Genomic DNA, 22,525 nt, shown 5'->3' with positions numbered 1-22,525 from the left:
GAGTCCTCCCTACTTGCCCCAGTGCAGTCAGGGAACCAGGCCCCCGGTGAGTGGTGGCCACCCTGAGCCATGCTCAGAGATGGCCGCTGGGCGCCAGGAGTGGGCCCCCGCCTGGCCAGCAAGGGGGCAGAGGAGCCCCCCTCGGCAATGGGGAGAGTCCTCCCTACTTGCCCCAGTGCAGTCAGGGAACCAGGCCCCCGGTGAGTGGTGGCCACCCTGAGCCATGCTCAGAGATGGCCGCTGGGCGCCAGGAGTGGGCCCCCGCCTGGCCAGCAAGGGGGCAGAGGAGCCCCCCTCGGCAAGCTGGCGGGTCCCACGGACAACAAAGATGGGCGACAGCAAAGGTGTGCTGGGGGCACGGGGGGCCTGACCTCAAGGGCACTGCCGCCTAAGGCCCTGACCACCGGCAGGCGGCTGCACCGGCCCAGGTGGGCCTGGCCCCGACGGCCTCGGTCAGGGCACCAGAAACTGCGGCCGGACCAAGTGCTGCGCAGGGAGCTGGGCTCTCACGTTCAGGCGCTGGGGCCGAGCAGTATCTTCGGCCTTGGCTCTGCCAGATTTGCAGGCGGACGCTTCAATTTCGGGGAGGGGCGTTGGTTCCACAGGAGCCACCACACCCCAGGGGGCCCCGCACCCCATGGAGTTGGCAGTCCAGGTTCTCTGCTGCACTCAGGGCCGTGGCGTTCACGCCTGGTGACGTGTCAGACTGGGGAGTAACCTGGGCGGGACAGTGCGCCCAGGAAGGGGAGGTGTGTGTGCTCAGTGGTGCCTCCAGGGGGCCCGGGCCCCAGGCAAACGCCGGGAGCGTATCAGGAAGACCAGCTTCTTGGGCTGACAGTCAAGGGGAAGTAAAGGACGAAAATGCCGGGAGGAGAGGGGACACTGGTGGGACCAGGTGGAACTGTTGAATGCACGTGATGGGGGGGAAGCAGAGGCTGAGGGTGCACCAAAGGCTTCCTCGCTGCAGAGAAAGTGGAGCAGGAATGAGGCATCCCCACGGACCACGGTGGCTGACCACTGAGACCCTGGAGAAGGGGGGGCAGAGGCACCGCGGCTGAGACACAGACGGACGCGCTGGCCCATCACTCAACAGAGTCCCGACTGGACCGTATCCGAAACAACTCAAAGAGGCAGCAGGAACTACGAGGTCTGAAATGTTCCTGGGAAAGAAACCCAGTGCTGTGGATCCCACTGTGGCCAAGATGGAGTCACAGGGGTCAGATTTTCCCTCGAGCCTGAAGCAGCCTGGAAACCAGACAAGATACAGTCTCAAGACAGCGGACGTGGGGAAGGACAGACGGCCATGCCCGACGGACGGGGACAGATGGCCATGCCCGAGGGACGGGGACAGACGGCCATCCGAGGGATGGGGACAGACGGCCATGCCCGAGGGATGGGGACAGACGGGGGAGCCTAACGAGGGCCCTGCTGTCTTGAGAGCCTTTCCAGGCTGTGGCAGAGGGAGGGGGAATTTGGGACCCCGACACCCTCCCAAAGTGGAGAAATGGGGCAGACGGAAGTGGCCAGAGTTTGCAGGATGAGCGCAAGAGGAGGGATGATGCAGAGAGAGCAGGGGAATGCGTGCTCGGCAGAGAGCGGATGAACACGTGGATGTGAGGGGCTGCAGGAAGAGGAGAAGCCCAAGGCGTTTGCGGGGACAGCACCCTGTCCGCACCCGGGGCCAGGACTATCACCATTCCCAGCCAGATGGGGCCCCGGGTACACTGTATGCGAGAGTCTTGCTTCTGTAGGAGAATAGCTAGCCTTAGATGGAGCACTGCTCTGGCCTCGCCTAACAAATCTTAAAGACCCCCAAAGGTTACCCTGTTTCTAAGGAACTTAACTGTATTTCAGAAATGGCTCAAGAATATTTGTATGGATAAAAGTATATATCCGGCACGCAACAGGTAAAAATCACCGTGTCTACCATATAATAGAAAATTACAAGCCATGCAAAGAATCAGGAAAACATAACCCAGAATGAGGGGAAAAATCAAATAAAACCGACAGAGATGTTAGGATTAGTAGACAGGAACATTCAAACAGTTACCGTAACTGTATTCCACATGTTAGACATGAAAGATATTAAAAAAAAAAAAACCCAAATCCAACCTTTAGGGATGAAAACTACAGTGCCTGAGATGAAAAATACAACAGCTGGTTTAATAACAGATTAGCCATTGGAAAAAAAAACACTGGAGAACTTGACATAGCAATAGAAAACATCCAAAAGTAGATGGAGAGGGATTGTGGCGATGGTGAAGGTGTGTTGACGATGACGGCGACGATGACAATGATAGCAACGATGGCGATGATGATGGTGATGATGGTGACGATCATGATGGCGATGGTGATGGTGATGATGATGGTGACGATGATGATGGTGATGGTGATGGTGGTGATGATGGTGATGGTGATGGTGATCATGGTGACGATGGTGATGATGGTGATGGTGGTGATGGTGGTGATGGTGATGATGGTGATGGTGATGGTGATCATGGTGACGATGGTGATGATGGTGATGGTGGTGATGGTGGTGATGGTGATGATGGTGATGGTGATGATGGCGATGGTGATCATGGTGACGATGATGATGGTGATGATGGTGATGGTGATGATGGTGATGATGGCGATGGTGATGGTGATGGTGATGGTGATGATGGTGATGGTGATGATGGTGGTGATGGTGATGATGGTGATGATGGTGATGGTGATGGTGATGATGGTGATCATGGTGACGATGGTGATGGTGATGATGGTGATGGTGATGATGGTGATGATGGTGATGATGGTGATGGTGATGGTGGTGATGGTGATGGTGGTGATGGTGATGATGGTGATGGTGGTGATTATGGTGATGATGGTGATGATGGTGGTGGTGATGATGGTGATGATGGTGATGGTGGTGATGATGGTGGTGATGGTGGTGATGGTGATGGTGATGGTGGTGATGGTGATGGTGATGATTATGTGGTGATGATGAGGTGATAATGATGATGGTAACAGTGGCGATGATGGTGATGATGATGGTGAAGGTGGTGGTGACAGTGGTGAGGAAATAATAGAACAGAGCACTGGGGAGCTGTAGGACAACTTCAAGTGACCTAATGTATGTGTGGTTAGGGGGAATGGGGAAATGAAAAAAAACTTGAAAAAATGATAGAAAATTTTCAAACTTGGTGAGAACTATAAACTCACAGATCCAAGAAGCCTGAAGAATGATAAGAAATATGAAGAAATTACACGGCACACCAGGATCAGTTTGCTCAAAGCCAGTGGTAAAGAGAAAACTGTAAAAGCCACCAGAGGAAAAAAGACATGTGATGTGCAGAGGAACCGAGGTAAGGAAGGCGCAGAATTCTTTTTGGCAGCAACGCAAGTGAGAAGATGATGGGGACAAAGACCCTGCAGGACTGAGAAACAAGCCCCGCCCGCCTAGCATCCTATCCCTGCCCGCATATGCACGACTGATTCTCAGCAAACATGCTGGGCACTCAGCGGGAAAAGGGTAGTCTTTTCAGCAAATGGTGCTGGATCAACTGGGTGTCCCCAGGCAAACAATGCGCTTCCGTCCACACCTTTCACAACATGCAAAGTTCACCTAAAATGGACTGTCAACCTCAATGTAAAACCTAAAACTATAAAACTTTTAAAAGAAAACACATTTTTATTCAATAAAAATCTCTGTGACCTTAGGTAAGGCAAAAAATTCTTAGATACAACACTGAAACCGTGACCCATAAGAGAAAAAAATGAATAAATTGGATTTCATCAAACTTTAAAACTTCTGCTCTTTGAAAGACCCTGGTAAGGAGTGAAAAGATAAGTCAGAGATTGGGGGGAAATATTTGCAAATCATGCACCTGCTAAGGAACTCGTGTTCAGAATCTATAAAGAACTTTCCAAATTCAATGATAAGGAAACCAACAGCACAATATAAAGTGGGTGCCTGTCTGTCCTCAGTGCAGGAGGGGCGGACTGGGGGAGGGGCTGCAGGCTTCCACCGTCCTCCCCCCAGACTGATGGAGGTTTAAAAAGTAATAAAGCCAGCGAGTAGTTGGCTGCCTTTTTTTATCAACATGCTCTGGCAGTTCTAAACAGTGTTGGTGATAAAATCTTCCCCGTTGGTGGAAGATCTAAATGATGGCCTGCCCCCAGCCTGGCCCCCAACTGCATCCTTCGCCCACTGTCATCTTGGAGCTGATGTACCTAAGGTGTGGGGTCAGATGGATGACTCAGAGGGGACAGCACCCCAGGGCAGTGGCTGGAATCGGAGGAGAGGCCACCTGCAGGAGGCAGCTGAGTCCCTGTCTGGCCACAGGGGCTAGTGGTCAAGCCCGGTGGGTTAGTCACGTAACGTGGCGGCGAGGAGGACTGTGTCCCCAAGCCTGACGCTTCCTTGCTCTGAGGGTCATCCTTAGAGCTCGGTGTGCAGCCCTCTCAAAAGAAGCGATTGTGCTTTAGAATTCTCTCTCATGTGTGTGAAAACTTCCTCTTCTGCGCAGAAAGTGAGAAGTCTGCAACTTTTGACCTTTTCTGGAAAAAAACAAAGACCTTCCAGCCAAGCAAGGAAAGGATCAGAGCCAAAAAAAAGGTAGAGCCATAGAAGAGCATGGTGACCATGGGAAATGAGGAAATACATAGTTAAGTATAATGGATGCGAAGGAGAAGTGGCTTGTTGTAAATAAATGAATAAAAATAAGAACAGGCTCTTGTCCCAAAGTAAGCTCACAAAACAGGAGAGAGTATATAGAAGAAAGTGAGGCAGGGGACTTCCCTGGCGTTCCAGTGGTTAGTGCTCCACGCTTCCACTGCAGGGGCTGGGGTTCAATCCCTGGGGAACTAAGATCCTGCAAGCCGTGCAGCGCGGCCAAAAAAAAAAAAAAAAAAAGTGAGGCAGAAACACTAAATTATTTCTGGTTCAAAATAATGGGGAAAATAATTCATTGCTACTGTGTGGAAAGAATTGTGAACTCATCATAAATACTTACGGAGAAGTAAATATATTTGGTCTTGTTTAGAGAGGCTTCCTAAAAGAAGACCTGACAGCTGTATTTTAAAACGGAGACATATGAACTCAAAAGGAAGAAGTGGGTTACGAAGTGAACACAGGAATGGGTAGAACACGGTGGTGAATTTAAATTCATGCTGGGAGGGCAGCAGGAGAAAGAAGGACTCCTGTCTGTTTAAAAACAAGTTGCAAGTTCCATTTCCCACCCTATGGTAGCCCACGCTGTTTGGACCATTTCTACTGAAAACAACTAACAATGCTGGAGAAAAAAATATACATGTAAAAAAACAAAAAAAAAAAAAAGAGAGGGCTTCCCTGGTGGCGCAGTGGTTGAGAGTCCGCCTGCCGATGCAGGGGACGCGGGTTCGTGCCCCGGTCCGGGAAGATCCCACGTGCCGCGGAGCGGCTGGGCCCGTGAGCCATGGCCGCTGAGCCTGCGCGTCCGGAGCCTGTGCTCCGCAACGGGAGAGACCACAACAGTGAGAGGCCCGCGTACCGCAAAAAAAAAAAACCAAAAACCTGTGAGAGCTGAGAAAGAATCAGGATCATCAGTATAAACCCTGAGGAAGGGCAGAGGGACGCAGAGCACAGGAAGCCGCGTTCCCGGGCGTCTCCCAGCCCGGACGCTGAGGGCTCCAAGTGTGCGGCCCAGACCAGGGGATCCCAGGGCTGCTCCGTCACGGTGAGGGGAATCAGGAGAAACCTGCCCCCTCCCCGAATCCTGGGGCGTGGTGGGAGGGCAGGGGCAGTGGAGCTTCCTGGAGAGCCCACAGCCTCCGTGGGCCTGGGTGCTGGGTCCCGGCCCTGGTCTGCACCCCCAGGAAGATCCAAGAGACTTCAATCTATGACTTAGTTAGAAATGGTCCTGATAGTCACATGTCACTCCTGGGTGCCACTCAGAAACAAAGGGGAACCTGGTCTGGGGGAAGGCGCCTACATCCTAGGCTGTGGGGAAGGCATCATTTCTCAGGGGCATGGAGCAGACATTTTTTTTTTTTTGGCCACACCCCGTGGCTTGTGGGATTTTAGTTCCCCAACCAGGGATCAAACCTGGGCCCTCGGCAGTGAAAGCACGGAGCCCTAACCACTGGACCGCCGGGGAATTCCCTGGAGCAGATATATTTAGTGATAAACAAAGTTGCTGGGGAAACAAAGCACCAAGAGAAAGAACCAGCAGAGACATGCCATGGACGGGTCCACGGAGTGCTACAACAGGTCGGACACAGACTGCAGACCAACCTGCTGAAAGGATAGGCTTGAAAATATGTGCAGGGAAAAAAACTATAAAGAGGGACCTAGCACGTTTGAACGAAACAAATAGAATTTCTGGGAACAAAACCCACAGAAACAGAAATTAAAAAGCAATACATGGTTTGGAGAGCAGGTTGGACATCACTGAAGAGAGAATTAGTGGGAGAAAGATCACAGTGGATGATACAGAAGAAATCAGCAAAGAGACAAAGGATGGAAAACGCAGAAGGGAGACTGAGAAATAGGAAGAAAGAAGTGAAATGCCTGAGGTGTGTCCATCGAGGTTCCAGAAGGAAAGGAGAGGATGGGGCAGAGGCAATATCTGAGATGATGGTTAAATTTTCTAAGGCTTACACAAAAGTAAAAGTATAAGCTGACCCCGCTTACGAATATAGCTGCAAAATCCTAAATAACGTTTTAGCAAATTGATTTAATAATATATTAAACATGACCAGATAGGAGTTGTTTTAGGACTGCAGGTGTGGTCAACATTAGACAATCTATCACCTCATTAAAAAGATTAAAGGAGGAAAATTGTATGAGTATATTTATAGACACAGAAAATTTTCATAAAATTTAACACCTACCCATGATGAAAGAAGGTTTATCAAACTAGGAAAAGAAAGACACTTCCTTGTCTAGATGGAGGGCATCTCCTCCAAACGCCCAATAAACCTAATACTTAATGGTACGTTTTTGGGAATCATTGCTATTTAATATCAGGACTAAGACAGTGGTTCCCCATTCAACATTGTCCTGGAGATTTGAGCCACTTCCATAAGGACAAAAACAAACGTAGGTTATAAACTGTTATTATTTGCAGAGTATGTGATTATCTATATACAAAAACTTAAGAGACTCAGTGGGAAATCTACTAGAAATAACAAAGAAAGTATAACAAATGTGTGGATACGAGATTAATATACAAAACTAGCATTGCTTTACACCAACTAGAAAATGTGATAAAATAAGGAACCCATTCATGGATCCTTCAACCTCTGAAGGGCATAAATAAATACTTTGAGGAAGACCTAACTTCCTCAAAGATGGAAAGGCATACCATGTTCATGGTTAGAAGACTCACCTCGGATAAGATGTCATTTCTGACTCAAATTGGTCAATAAATTCAACAATTCCAAGCAAAACGTGTGATATTGTGATTTATATTAAGAAATATATATATTTGGTCTTGGTCCCCATTTCTGGTACACAATTCCTAAAGCTCTTGGAGTTCCCTAAATGATGAGTGATAAAGGTGTCTTTTGTTATCTATAACAAACCTGTTTCAACCACACAGTAGTTCGTTAATGAGGTGATTTTTAGAAGCACCTAAGGATGGGGGCTGGTTGCCAGGGGAACTAACCATGGGATTAGAGGGTTGGAAATTTCAGTCCCACCCCCCAGACCTCTGGGGAGGGGAGAGGGGCTGGAGGTTGAGTTCAATCACCAATGGCCAATGATTTAATCAACCATGCCTCTGTAATGAAACCTGCATAAAAACTCAAAAGGACAGGTTCGGAGAGCTTCTGGGTTGATGAACACGGGGAAATGACAAGTCAGAGCGCATGGACACTCTTCATCCTTCCCCATGCCTCGCCCTGGGCGTCTCCTCCATCTGGCTTTTCCTGACTTATATCCTTTGATAATAAACCGGTAATTTAGTAGGTAAAATGTTTCTCTGGGTTCTGTGAGCCACTCAAGCAAATTAATTGAAACTGAGGAGCAGGTGGCGGGAGTGTCCAGTTTATAGCCGGTCACTCAGAAGTACTGGTGACACCTGGAGTTTTGACTGGCACCCGAAGTGGGGGTGTCTTGTGGGACTGAGCCCTTCACCTGTGGGAACTGAGGCTCTCTCCAGGTAGACGGTGTCAGAGCTGAGTTAATTGCTTGGTGGTGTTGAAAAATACACACACCGGAAAATGCCTGCTGAAATTTTCAGGAAGCTTACAATCAAAAATTCCGATTGAAGATTTGAAGGGCTCAGGGTTGAGTCTCTGGTGGGAATAGACCTGGTGTTGAATGCCTTCATGTCCTGTCTGGACCTTGGCCATGTTTAATGCCAGCTGTCACGGACGCTCAATTCACTGGGAGACGCAAAATGGTGATATGATAATTCTGTTGTTTTGCTTCCATTTATTAGCTGGAGTAATTGTTCCAAGGGAGCATTTGTAGAAGAAAGGCACGATCAAGGCTTGATTCCTTCCCTTTATTTACCCAATCTTCAAGATGAGTTGGTTCCCTGTCATCCACAGAGACGAACAATTTTTTTTTTTTTTTTTAAACAGTACCGCTAAGAATGCATGGGTTTAAGTATGGGCTGCAACTCATTGCAGTGCTTACTCTTTTTTGAAGCTCAAACAATACCTCTTGGCCGGTGGGAGCTCCTTCTGGCCTCCATGTACTGCAGACCTGTCACCACCGCCTTTGAGAGCTTCCTCCATCTGGAATGACAAGATGTACATTTTCTGCCCCAGACTGGAAATCAGTCACTTCTCTCCGAAGCCCTGCCTGGTTTATTTTGGTGAAAAATGGTATTTCAAGGCCACAGCACTAGGGAGGCTCATGACTATGAGTTGGTCGTTGTTTCTAGGATTTTTCTGTGGACGGAGCTGCAACGTATTTAAAGCAATACCTCGTGAGGTCATACTTAGGTTACCAATTCAGAGTAAAGGTTTTACAGCACCTTTTCTACATGACATCTGCATCTCCTTTCTTCCATGCTTGATTCTCAAGAACACAGGAGAGGATAGAATGAAAATATGTCCTAACTCATTTGCTGTACTGCACACGCCGTACACGAGTCTGGGTCACAGCACGAACCATCGGGGTGACTGGAAACAGCAGAAACGTGCCTTTGCATAGACTTTTCTCAGTCTCTCCCCATTTTTACACCATCAGCGTACAGCTGTGAATACCGCACTGTCTCCTTTTCCACAGGTAGTCTCAGCTTTGCGAATAGCCCTGTATTAAATCCTCACCCATTTCTGATCTGACCCTCCTGCAGTCTGGCTGCCTGAGGCTCGTTCTCCCGGAGAGTCCCCAGGAGGGGCCATGGGACAATAGTCCGTGAGTCCCCGCCTGTTGTACCTTTATACATGAAGGTCAGTTTTCTTTTATGGAAACATATTTGACGTATAACATTGTGTAAATCGAAGGAGTACGGCATGTTGATTTGATGCATTTATATGTTGTAATAATAATTGTCATTGTAGCAAAGGCACCCCATCAAGTGACATAATTATCGTTTCTTCTTTTGTGGAATAATTAAAATCTAGCCTCTTAGCAAGTTTGGTGATTATAATACAGTATTGTGTCTATATGCACCATAGCTGCATTATAGTTTTGCTGTCCATTTTCTTCTAGCGTTAAAATGTCGCTCTTTGAAAAGTCTGATATACTTTTCTTTCCATTATCAATTGTAAAGCTCTTTTTGCCGAGAGGCCCAAAGATTTTTCTCTTTCCCTTTAAAATCCAGCCATTCTACTAGAATAACTTTTGATGTGGTATCCAGGACTGGTATTCTCGGGGTCATGGTTTGCCTCTTCAATATCTACTGTCAAGAAAAAAATGTTTGTTCTCCTTGAACTGTAGTTTTTCGTGTTTGTTCTGCTGCTTTGGTTTTCTTTAGGGTCTCATATCATCTGCCTTCCGGACATTCTTTGACTATCTGTAACATTTACCACTATTCACACATCATTTTATCTCTTTTTACATTTCTTTTTGATTTTTTTCCTTTCAAGTTTTACTCGTATTCTTTTTTTAAGTTGAAGTAGAGTTGATTTACAATGTTGTGTTAATTTCTGCTGGATAGCAAAGTGATTCAGTTATACGTATAGATACATTCTTTTTTTAAAGTATTCTTTTCCATTATGATTTATCACAGAATGTTGAATAGTTAGTTCCCTGTGCTATACAGTAGGACATTGCTTTTTGATTTTTAAAAAAAATCTCCTTTTCACCTGCTATTTCTCTCAAGGCATTTAATATTGGGTCTATTCACTGCTTCCAATGCAGTCTTCATTGATACGATGATTTTTTCCTTTATTTCTAGTCACCTCGTTTCCGAACGTTTCTAATTTTTGTTCACGTCGTTCTTTAACGTATCATTTTCTTGAATATTCTAAGCCATTTTGAAATGAACTGTCACGCTTGTGGGTTTGAGGATGCTCTTCTGGTGCACTTCCTTTGCCCGTCGGCACATCATTCCTTTCCTTCTTTTCTTTTTAATTATCATAACTTGTCTGGAACTTGCCCTTGACAGTCTTCCGTTGCCCACATTTACGTGAATTCAGTTTCCCAGAGCTCTTAGCAGACTTGGTCTGCTTTCCTGACTGCGCAGAGCTCCCTCTGCTGTCACTTTTGGGTAGTGTTTAAAAATAGGGTGGATCGCTGTTGAGTTTCTCAGCTCTTTCCCCCCTTGCCTTCGTACCTGAAGCTGCTCTTTTCTTGCCTCTGTTGTCCTTGATGCCACTCCGAGCTTCTCTGTGCAGGGCCGTCTCCCAAGGGGTCCCTGCACCCACCTGCCGCAGTGGTGGGCAGCCCCTCGGGGGGTGTGTGCTCCCCGGCGATTCTCACCGTCTGTGGGGTTCAGACACCCCTCCACTCCCTGCTGCACAGACCCCGCTGATGCTCCCGCCTGGGGCTCTGGGGCTCGTCTCTGGGGTCTGGGAGCGTGGACCCCACTTCTGTTTTACATCCTCCTTGCTCTTGGGTCTGAGGATTCAGGGAAGCTACACCACACCATCATCTCCCGGGACAATTTAGGAAAGAAAGGAACCAGAGGGGCTTGCCCCACCAGAAATCGGTATCTAGCTGAGCTCCATATGGACTCAGACAGTGTGACCCCGCTCAGGGATAGGGGCGGGTCAGGGAACCGTGCGCACAGCGTGGAAATCTGACGGGGTGGGGGGCGTCCAGTACGTGGTGCGGCCACAGCCGGATTTCCAGGTAGCAAAAGATCACAGGTGGGTTCCTACCTCACACCATACACGGAGATACATTCTAGATGAATCAAAGACCTAAATCTGAGAAAGAAAACTTTAATACAGAAATATAGGAAATACAGGGAGAAAATCTCTCTGACCTCAGGATTGGGAAGACTTTCTTAAAAGACCCCCCCCATATCCACAAAATCCATGAAGGGGGAGGCTTGTAAACATGGCTGCATCAAAACTGAAACCTGTGACTCACACCATGAGGTTGAGACTGAGAAAGTGGAAGGACTCTCTGTGATTTAAAATCCAGCCATTCTACTAGAATAACTTTTGATGTGGTATCCAGGACTGGTATTCTCGGGGTCATGGTTTGCCTCTTCAATATCTACTGTCAAGAAAAAAATGTTTGTTCTCCTTGAACTGTAGTTTTTCGTGTTTGTTCTGCTGCTTTGGTTTTCTTTAGGGTCTCATATCATCTGCCTTCCGGACATTCTTTGACTATCTGTAACATTTACCACTATTCACACATCATTTTATCTCTTTTTACATTTCTTTTTGATTTTTTTCCTTTCAAGTTTTACTCGTATTCTTTTTTTAAGTTGAAGTAGAGTTGATTTACAATGTTGTGTTAATTTCTGCTGGATAGCAAAGTGATTCAGTTATACGTATAGATACATTCTTTTTTTAAAGTATTCTTTTCCATTATGATTTATCACAGAATGTTGAATAGTTAGTTCCCTGTGCTATACAGTAGGACATTGCTTTTTGATTTTTAAAAAAAATCTCCTTTTCACCTGCTATTTCTCTCAAGGCATTTAATATTGGGTCTATTCACTGCTTCCAATGCAGTCTTCATTGATACGATGATTTTTTCCTTTATTTCTAGTCACCTCGTTTCCGAACGTTTCTAATTTTTGTTCACGTCGTTCTTTAACGTATCATTTTCTTGAATATTCTAAGCCATTTTGAAATGAACTGTCACGCTTGTGGGTTTGAGGATGCTCTTCTGGTGCACTTCCTTTGCCCGTCGGCACATCATTCCTTTCCTTCTTTTCTTTTTAATTATCATAACTTGTCTGGAACTTGCCCTTGACAGTCTTCCGTTGCCCACATTTACGTGAATTCAGTTTCCCAGAGCTCTTAGCAGACTTGGTCTGCTTTCCTGACTGCGCAGAGCTCCCTCTGCTGTCACTTTTGGGTAGTGTTTAAAAATAGGGTGGATCGCTGTTGAGTTTCTCAGCTCTTTCCCCCCTTGCCTTCGTACCTGAAGCTGCTCTTTTCTTGCCTCTGTTGTCCTTGATGCCACTCCGAGCTTCTCTGTGCAGGGCCGTCTCCCAAGGGGTCCCTGCACCCACCTGCCGCAGTGGTGGGCAGCCCCTCGGGGGGTGTGTGCTCCCCGGCGATTCTCACCGTCTGTGGGGTTCAGACACCCCTCCACTCCCTGCTGCACAGACCCCGCTGATGCTCCCGCCTGGGGCTCTGGGGCTCGTCTCTGGGGTCTGGGAGCGTGGACCCCACTTCTGTTTTACATCCTCCTTGCTCTTGGGTCTGAGGATTCAGGGAAGCTACACCACACCATCATCTCCCGGGACAATTTAGGAAAGAAAGGAACCAGAGGGGCTTGCCCCACCAGAAATCGGTATCTAGCTGAGCTCCATATGGACTCAGACAGTGTGACCCCGCTCAGGGATAGGGGCGGGTCAGGGAACCGTGCGCACAGCGTGGAAATCTGACGGGGTGGGGGGCGTCCAGTACGTGGTGCGGCCACAGCCGGATTTCCAGGTAGCAAAAGATCACAGGTGGGTTCCTACCTCACACCATACACGGAGATACATTCTAGATGAATCAAAGACCTAAATCTGAGAAAGAAAACTTTAATACAGAAATATAGGAAATACAGGGAGAAAATCTCTCTGACCTCAGGATTGGGAAGACTTTCTTAAAAGACCCCCCCCATATCCACAAAATCCATGAAGGGGGAGGCTTGTAAACATGGCTGCATCAAAACTGAAACCTGTGACTCACACCATGAGGTTGAGACTGAGAAAGTGGAAGGACTCTCTGTGATGCGGGGTGACCACCCCCACACGGTGGCCCAGGGCACGCTGGCCCAGGGCGGGTCAGGCACAGGGGGAGACCACACGGGTCTCAGCGTCATCAGAGACACACAGACTGAAACGGGAGTGGGGGTGGGGAAGCTGTGGCCTCACGAAATCCCTCCCCCATAACTACCAGAACCCACAGATGGCACAGAGCCAGAGAACGGCCCCCGCAGCAGGCAAAGCACACGGACACAGGCCAGAGCATCACCCCAGATGCCGTGGTGTCTCCTTGCCTGGCGACCCCGCTCCCCAGAAGCCCTGCTAGTGGGATGACTCAGCCTCGGAATTCTTGACAAGCTCCCTCTCCCCCGAGTCCGGAGAGAAGGAGGCCGGGTGGGTGTCCTGTATTGTCACCGCTCCGACTGACTGGCGTGCGGGGTAAGGAGTGGGAGGGACGAGACTGCGGAGGCCCCAGGGCTCCCCAGAAGCCGAGGGCCCCTCCCCACACCTCTCCCCGGCCCCCAGGACCCGCCTGCCGAGTTCCCCGTCTCCCCAGCCAGGCCCGGGGCCGTCCTGACACCTAGCCCTCGCACACAGCTCCGTGGGGGAAACACCATGGACCTGCGTGCGGTCAAAAGAGAGTGAGAAGCCAGCCCGAGTAACCAGGGGTCTGTAGGGCGCTGCCGAAGTGTGACCAGGATGGAAAGCATGTCAGACGGAGTGTAGGAAAAATTAAAATCAGGATGGAGGAGAGGAAAGACATGGAAGAAAGGAGGGGAAAAGGAACACAGAACGTGGGAGGGAAGGAAACGTCCCGGAGGAATAGAGGGGACTCTCCCTCAGGCACCTCCACTGTGACAAGGACACAGCTTCAGTGACACAAGGGATCCGACAGGGGATCACACGGCAGGAGGCTCAGCGGAGCCGTGCCCGCCGAGGACCAGTCAAGGAGCCAGACGACCCCATTTCAGGACAAACAAGTACAGTGAGGACGCAGGAATCAGGAGACGTGGCTGGAAATTAAATTGCTGGCTTGGAACAGTTGAGATCATCATGGCAAAAGCCGTTGAGAAAGAGAAAAATGAATGGAAGCAGGTGATGGAAGGCGGAGGTGACTGAGGTCAGATCAGATGGGAGAACGGGCATCACGGAGTCCGGCTTGGACGAGGGATGGCCTGGGGTGGAGGAGAACCCCGCAGGCCCCTCGGCAGAAATGCCAGCGTGGCCTCGGGCTTCTCACCCTCCGGGGAGAGTCCAGGGACAGAACTGCCGCCGAGTTGGTGCTGTTCGACACCCCACAACCGCTGACTGCTGGTCGGACAAACCGGTGACAGGGGACGTTGCCTGGGGTGGGGGCGTGTCCCCGGCTCGGGGCTCAGCAGCCTGTGTCATAATCTCACTCCTTAACCTTGCAGGGGTCCTCGAGGAGACAACACCTCTTGAGGTGAAGAAACATTTAAAGTTTAACCATTTCTTTCGTTTTTCCTATTACAGTCAAGTCAAATTAAATAAAGCACTTAGTTTACACGGCATAAGGCAATTTCACCTCTATAAAATATTTGTTATGTTTATCCCACAAACAGTATATTTGCCTACAAAAGTATCTAGAATAATGTTTTCCTAATGTAAACAATATTTATGTCTATATGGGGGCTTTGGAGCTAGATTATTTGCACTTTCTGCCGTATATATTTTGCATCTCTTATGCCCCTTTTAATGAAATATAGTGTCTGCAAAGACAATAAAGCTATTTTTTAAATGGGATATCATTTTACAGTGGGAAAAAATGAAAAAGTGTGATGTGAGAAATTTATTGCAAAGCAATGAATTCCATGAAAACAGGAACGCACGATTCCCACATCCAGCAAGCCCACGACCGGGCTTGACAGGGCGCTTGCCCTCCTGCACCAGGCGGTGGGCAGGGAAGCGGGGCGGCGCTCTGCTAGGGGAGGGGCGGTGGCAGTGGCGGCAGCTCTTCCTGCACAGGAGGGAGACCCCGGCCGCCAGGCAGACCTGGCTCCCGGGAGGGCAGGGTGACGAGGAGCAGAAGGGCAGCGAGTCCCCCTCGGCCTGAGTTGTACTCACGGTTTACGCGGCTCTTGCAGGCGAAGCCCTGTGGACAGAACAGTGAGAGGGGTGGGAGGTCAGCTTGGCTGCCTCTTGTCCCCCGCCCACCCCGGGCCCCGCCCCGGTGTGACCTGGACCCCGTGCACCTTCAGACCCCCCACCCCCTGACCGCACCGACTTCCCGTGCTGGCATCCGCAGCTCCCCCAGCCCCCTTGGGCCCTGGGTGGGTGCTGGGCTTCAGGAAGAAAAGAAAATGGGCAACGATCCCGGCCTCAGAGGAGCTGCCTCCTGAGCCGGGGCAGCCGCACGACGTCAGAAAATGACATTTAACGTCAGCTGTTGAAAAGTGTGGGGGACGATAACCGAGCGGTCAGGAGGGTGAGAGCTGTGACTCTGCCGGGGGTGGCCTCGCTGGGTCTGGCCTGGGGACCGCCGGGGAAGGGCAGGGATTAGCCCATGCACACTGCCTCTCCCGCTGGACTGTCGGCTTCCTGAGGGGTCGGGACCAGGGACCAGGGACCAGGCTCAGACAGGGTGGGTAGGGGAAGGCGCCAGGGCCGTGCCCGTGGACCCCACTTTGGTGGGTGGGCTGAGGGGCTCCACGGTAAGCTTGGGAGGATGGGGTCGGCAAGCAGAGTTCTGGGAGCCTGGGGACGGGCACCCGAAGCGGCGGAATACAAGCCAGTAGGGTCGCTGCCCTGGGCCCGGGCTCAGCCGCGGTGGGGGCCCTCTGGGGGCGCCCAGGGAGTAACGACAGCTGGGGGCCCGAGGTAGAGACCCCGCCGGCACAAGTGGGGAGGCGGAGAAGCGAAGGGGGTCTGCTCCTGTCCCTGGGGTTTGCAGGGCAGGCACTACTGGTGGGTCCAGCTCCAGCTCCACCCCCCTTTCTAAATAGCCTTTTCATTTTGGAATAATTTTAGATTTATAGAAAAGTTGCAAAGATAGCGCTGAGGTTTACCCAGTGACGCCCGATGTTAACATCTCGGGTAAGTGGGTGTCACTCTTGGGCGAGCCCCAGACTCCGGGATTCGCCCGTTTCCACCCAGGTGCCTTTCCGCTCCAGCCTTTTAACTGTCACCCCGCGTCCACCCTGTCTTCTGACCACGATATCTCCCAGAGACGCCGACTCGCCCCCTTAGGCCTCCAGACGCACAAACCCCACGGAGGCGACCTGCGGCCCTGCCCACGGCCCTCACGGGTGAGGGGCCTGACTCCGGGGCCGGCCCAGGGTGGCAGGAGGGCTCTGCTGGACTAAGGGGCTGCACCCACCTGGGTGCCGCGCCCAGAAGGTGACTGGGCAGGTGGGCAGAGGGCAGGGCAGCAGCTGGGCCTGGGCCGCAGCCCTGAGTGGACAAAGGGGCAGTGGCTTGGGTCCTCGCCCACCCTCCCTCCCTGGCACGGCCCCGGATGCCTGGAGCCACCCCCTGGCATCCTCTGTCCTGTGGCCCGAGCCCAGCCCCCTCCCAAGCTGGCAGGAGCTAGAGGGCAGCTGCATCCTGGCCCAGGGTCACTGCCCGCCCACTGGGGACCTCCTGCTGCCCCTGTACCTGAGGACCACGCAGCCGTGGCCCCTGGGTTTCCAGCGGAGCGGGGGTGGGCGCGGTCTAGCAGTTGGCCCTTCGGTGCCCGCAACCCCTCTCCTGCCTTGGGGACCAGCGGGGGCAAAGGTCGAGGTCAGAGAGCACCTGTGGGTTCCGGTGCCCAGGGACCCTGGTATCTTGGGAGCTGGGGGTGGGGACCCGGCAGAAGCTGGCCCGGGGCCCTGTTGGGGTCTGGGCCCTGACCCTGCGGCTCCACTGGGTGTGGAGGGTGGGGCCCTGCATGCTGCAGGAGGGGCCCCTTCCGTCTGCCCCACTCCGCCCTGAGGCACCCTGCGGTCATCTGCTCCTGTCCGCCCCACCCTGTGCCGTGACTGAAGACCTGCCAAGGCCCAGAACAGCCCTCCTAGGGGCACGATGGGCTGCAGTGGTCTACATGCAGGTGCGGGGGGCACCAGCCGTGCCAGCGGCCCTCTGGCTTCGCCCCACAGAGGCAGCCCCGCCAGCCGCCCTGGGCCTCTGGAGCCCCTCCCGTTCAGACCCCTCCTCCCGAGCTGTGACTCCCCCTCTCCGACCCCCTCTCTTGGCTGCCAGCAGCCCCCAGGCCTTGCGGGCTCTCCACGTCCCCTGCTCCTCCGCCCTCCTCCTGTAATCCCACGGCCCCAGCCGGGTGCCACGGTGGCTGGAGCTCCACGGCCAAGTGCAAAGTGGGGCCCAGGCCTGGCCGTTCCCGTGGGGGGCAGTGGCGGGGCGGGGGACCCTCCCTCCTTGCCTCCCTCCCCTGGCATGGCCCTCCTCCTTCTGCCGGGGTCCCTCCCCTCCTCGCTGCCCACCCCACATCCGGGCCCATCCCACCACGGGGCGGCCCATCCCACACCCAGCTGCACCAACGCCAGTTCTCACGTCTGACGGGCTTCTCAAATCCCGTATTTCAAAAACGAGTTTCCTCCCTGAACCCTTGCTCGCCAGACCCCATCACAGGAAACATCTCCTCCATCGGCCCAGGGGCTACAGTTACACTTTAAGGTCCATCTTGGATTTCTCTTTCCCTCAAGGTCAAGGGTCCCCTGCCCTGCCAGCTCTACCCCCAAAGTACACCCCAAAGTGGCCCCGTCCCGTTCTCCATCTCCGTGGGGATGGTCCAGGCCACCACCCCTCCCACCTGGGCTCAGCTCTTTCCTCTGCACCCACCTGCTCCCACCAGGAGCCAGACGGACCTCCACCCCCACCATGGGTCCCTGCACCTCGGATCTGAGCCCAGCCTGACCCCCGGCCACCCAAGCCCGCTCTCTCTATCCGTGAGCTCCCTGGAACCTCTGCTGGACACTCTCGCAGGCCTTGTGGAGCTGCCTTTCCTCCTGACTGGGAGCCAGGTGTCCCCGTGTCCCCGGCCACTGCCCCTGAGAGGCCCATGAGCCCTCACGCCAGGCTACTCCGTGCTCAGCAGTCACCACTACCTAATCTTGCTTCAGGTGCGTTTCCGCAGGTCCCTGCTGTGGCCACACTTGGAGGAGTGCACACAGCAGGTGCTCCCCAGCCGTCCCAGCGGGTCGGCCGCCAGTCTCGCACCGGGGGACCTCCCGGGACGCGGGCACACTCTGTGGGCAGGTGCTGCCGGATGGGACACCTCCCAGGGACAGTGAAAGTTCCGGGACACCACGACTTCTGAGCTGCCTCCCGGCCCCGCGGCTCCTTCCCGCCCAGGATGAGCTTGGTACCCACGGCGTTTCCTTAGCGGGGCATCCACACAAGCGCGGACGCCGCCCTGGGTGACTAATCGGGGTCTGTGAACGCAGGAGGGGCTCTCGGGCTGCCCCCCACCACGTGGCTCCTCGGAGAGGGACAGGTCACAGGTGCCTCAGCGCCCCTGCCCCTCAGGCTCCTGGCAGACGTTTCCCAGAGCGGCGCTGCGGGGTCAGGCCACCACCTCGTGGGGATCCCAGGCCCCCAGGCCCCCGCCACCGACCGCCCCAGGACGGCTTCCCTGGCCTGTGCTGGGGTGGGAACAGCTAGTGCCCACCGAGGGGAACCAGGGCAAGAGGAGAGCCTGGGGGGCAGGGCTCACCTGGGAACAGGAGAGGCCGCATTCCGCAACCCTGGGGACGGCCAGGCTCCGGTAAGCGCTCCAGGTCAGGGAGAGGAAGACGAGGGCTCGCCCAGCCAGCATCTGGACGCAAAGTGACGGCCAGGCAAGGCTAGCAGGATGCCCGTGGCTGCACCTCGCCCTCTGGCCGCAGCTCAGCCCCGAGACAAGCAGGAGAGAGTCCGGAGTGAGTTCGCTCCCTGGGGCGGGTGCTGCCCCTCCCGGTGGGCCGGGCACAGCCCGCAGCCCGCAGCTTCCTCCTGCAGGTTCACACTGGCCAGACGCCCTGCTGTTTCCAGGCTGTCAAAGGAGACATCCTGGAACTTTTGAGGCTCTGGGGTCTCAGGTAACCGCGTTCCCCTGGGGCTGGCTGCGCGCCTGTGCGATCAGGGAGCCGCCTGCCTCCCCCACGGCTCCCGGGTGTCCCCCTGTCTCTCAGGCCCCCGTCCCGTGGTTGGGGGATGGAAGGTGGTCAGGGGCCCTGGTCGTCGAGCTCAGCGGGGCTGGCAGAGGGGTGGGAGCCATCCCAGGCGCCTGTTCCCCCGGGGCCGCTGGCGCCAGCCCCAACTCCTGCAAGCCTGGGGACACCCCGAGTGCCCCCGTCACCCATCTGTATGTGAGAGGCTGCCCCCCCTTTGCTGAGCCCTTGCCTAGACATCCCTCACCCCAGAGGGCAGCACCCCGTGGCCTGTAACTCTGGGGCCTGGCTTCTGCTGGCGGCGGAGCTCTGCTCCTTCCCGTTTGGATCTTCCTGGACAGGGGAGACGTCTCCGGGCAGCAGCTCCCAGCACCCTGTCCGGCCCCAGAAGCCAAGGTGTGGCTCTGGGGCCCTTTGGTATCCTCCCTGTGTCCAGCCCTCCTCCTGCACCCTCTGGGCAGGTGTAAGCACCTCCGGCCTGGGAGGGCACTGTCCCATGAAGGGGGCATGGAAAAGGGTGTACGGCTGGAGAGTTGGGGACCCCCCGCCCCCGTTGTGCTGGCCCCGGGGGCTGGGGCTCTGCTTGAAACCACAACAGGGCACCCCAAGTGTGGAGAGGAGCTGACCTGGAGCTGATCCCAGGCTGGCACCCTGGGCAGGCGGGCCCCTGGGGCGGCCCCAGTGCAGACACAGCTGCCCTGGCTGCCGGCCCGTCTCTTGCACCCTTGTCTGACCCGAGTGCTCCGTGAAGTGGGCTCAGGCCCAAGGCAGGAACGAACTTGGGAAACATCTGATGGAGCTTCAGCACCAGAGGACGGGACCCACAGGCAGACAGCACCCAAGACCATGGGCCCCACCCCCACCCCCGCCCGGGCAGCAGAGCCCACGGCCCAGCCTCCCTCCCTCCGGGCCTGCACCTCACCGCTGCTCCCACCAGGCCCAGAGCATGCGTGGGCACCGCGGGGCTCTGGGCACCACCCCTCACTCTGCCGCGTCAGTGAGGCAGAGCTGATGGGGATGGCGTATGCCCGGCAGCGCTCACCTGTGGGCCTGGCCTGGGTGCAGTCAGCCACAGGCTGGCGTGTTTCGGGGTGGCCAGGAAGCCCAGGCGCTAGTCCTCCCGCCGCCCCTGCTCTGGCCCCCCCTGAGTTGAGCTGCAGGAGGTCCCTGGGCCCCTAGGTCAGCCAGGTGGCGTAAGTCGGGAGAGGACGTGCTGCCGGAGCTCAGGCTGCGCGGCCCGGCGCTGCCCTCCACCACAACCTGCTTTATTATCACCCACGGGACAGGTGGGGACTGCCGCACTCAGTGACTCTCCCCAGAGCGGCACAGAGGCCCCATGTGGCCCGGTAGGCACTGCAGTGGCCCTCTCTCCAGGGCCGCCCCAGGACGGGCCCACCCACCAGGTGACACACCTGGTGTGCTGAACACGCCATCCCGGTGCCAAGGGGATGCAGGTGATCGGATGTGGATGGCAAATCCAACCATGTGACTTCATGGGGAAGAACCATGGCAGGGACAGACCCCTGACCCCTGGGGCTCCTGTCTTGTCTCTGAGGGCTGGGGGCTGCAGATGCCCCCAATGTCCACAAAGAACCGGCCCTCGAGACCCCTCGCAGGCCCCCTGTCCCCTGTAGGCTCGGGTGGTTGGGACACCCCAGCCTGAGCCCAGAGAGGCTGCAGGGGCTCCCCCACCTCTGGTCTCCATAGCCTGCACGGCCCACTGAGAGCCAGAGGCCCGAAAGTCCACCTGCGGTACAATCTGAGGGGATCTGACCCAGTGCAGGGACCCCCTTCACCCCGTCGCTCAGCCCAGGCTGAAAGGAGGCTCTTGGGTACAAAGAACCTGGACCAGCACAGCCAGACTTTTGTTGAATCAATGAGTGAACAAGGGGCCGCTGGGGAGCCGGCCGGGGCCCTCCAGCAAGGAGGGAGGGGCTCCAGAGGAGGGGTGTCTTGCGGGGGAGCCCACACACCAGGAGGCTCTCATTCTCACGTGCCCAGGGCAGGGGTGTGGGTTGAGGGGTGCCGGTTGCGGGGTGAGGAGAGACGTGTGGGTTTGGGGACACGGGTGTGTGGGTATGGCACGTGGGATGCAGGGCGAGGGGCCTGGGATGTGGGTGGGCATGGGGTGCAGGCACTGGGAGAGGGTGGGGACTGAGGCTCCACAAGAAATACCATGGTGAAGACTGCACAACTTCGCTAAAATAGCTCTGTGTACAAGGTCCCTCATCTATGTCTAGGTTTCCAGAGAAGCATGCCGCGCACTGGAGGCCGTGGGGCCTGGTCCTTGGTGTCACGGGGTGCACAGGCCGCCGCCCGGCCCGTTGCCGAGGGGCACGACGGAGGCACCCTGCAGGACGGCGTTTGCCACGGCACACTAGGCACGGCGCTGGGAGGGCCCTTGGCAGCCCTGGGGGAGAGGGAGAGAGAGAAGGGCCCTGAGACGGTGCCCACCCGCCCGGAAACCGCGTCCACGGCCCCAGCCCGCGCCCACCTGCCCCAGACCACGCCCACCTGTGCAGACAGAGCCCACCTGCCCCAGACCACGCCCACTGAGGCCACCCACCAGCCCACAGACTGCATCCATCAGTGCATGAAATCATGTCCACCACCCCAGACCAGGCCCACTGGTACCCAAAACCATGCCTGCTGCCCCAAGACCTCGTTCTGGCCACGTTCACTGGTCCCTGAGACGGTGCTCCCTCCAGCACGCCCACCTCGGGCTCGCCCACCCTGCGGCGGCCCTCCCCCCTGCAAGGCGTGCACCTGGATGGCAGTTCCGTCCCAGCTGGCTCCCAAGCCTACCTGATCCCACACAGAACCCACCCGGCTTTCCCCAGCTCCCAGAAAAGCCCAGACCTCCACTCAAAGCCGAGCGTTGAGGTCCCCTTGGCCCTGCTTATCCTTCTCCACCCCCAAGGGGGCGCAATCCCAGTCAGGGGGAGTGAGCACAGCCCGGGCGGTGGGCCTGGGCCCAGGGCAGTGCCCAGCCAGCAATGGCTCAGCCCAGGAATGCCATGGGCTGAGCCACCACGCCTGGCAGAGCCACCCGCTGCCAGTGCCCTGGGCTGCGTCACTCCTGCCCGGGGTCCGGGAGGGTCTGGGTGGGGTGGGCAGGAGTGGGGGCCACCCGGTGCCTATGCAAAGCAGCCCACAGCTTCCTGGACCCTTGAGCGGAGG

The 22,525-nt window shown here is 54.8% G+C and overlaps 1 protein-coding gene across 1 annotated transcript in view; it reads right to left on the bottom strand.

Annotated features, from left to right (window-relative positions):
- The window catches only part of TTLL8 (tubulin tyrosine ligase like 8), a 71,792-nt gene that overhangs the window by 1,488 nt on the left and 47,779 nt on the right, over nucleotides 1–22,525 (bottom strand). The window contains exon 12 of the mRNA XM_024737640.1: nucleotides 15,324–15,351. The gene's annotated coding sequence lies outside the window, so the exon portion shown is untranslated. The remainder of the gene's footprint in view (nucleotides 1–15,323; nucleotides 15,352–22,525) is intronic.

Source organism: Neophocaena asiaeorientalis, unplaced genomic scaffold (assembly GCF_003031525.2).
Source record: "Neophocaena asiaeorientalis asiaeorientalis breed wild unplaced genomic scaffold, Neophocaena_asiaeorientalis_V1.1 scaffold242, whole genome shotgun sequence".
NCBI lineage: Eukaryota > Metazoa > Chordata > Mammalia > Artiodactyla > Phocoenidae > Neophocaena > Neophocaena asiaeorientalis.
This window is presented reverse-complemented; position numbering and strand designations above follow the sequence as displayed.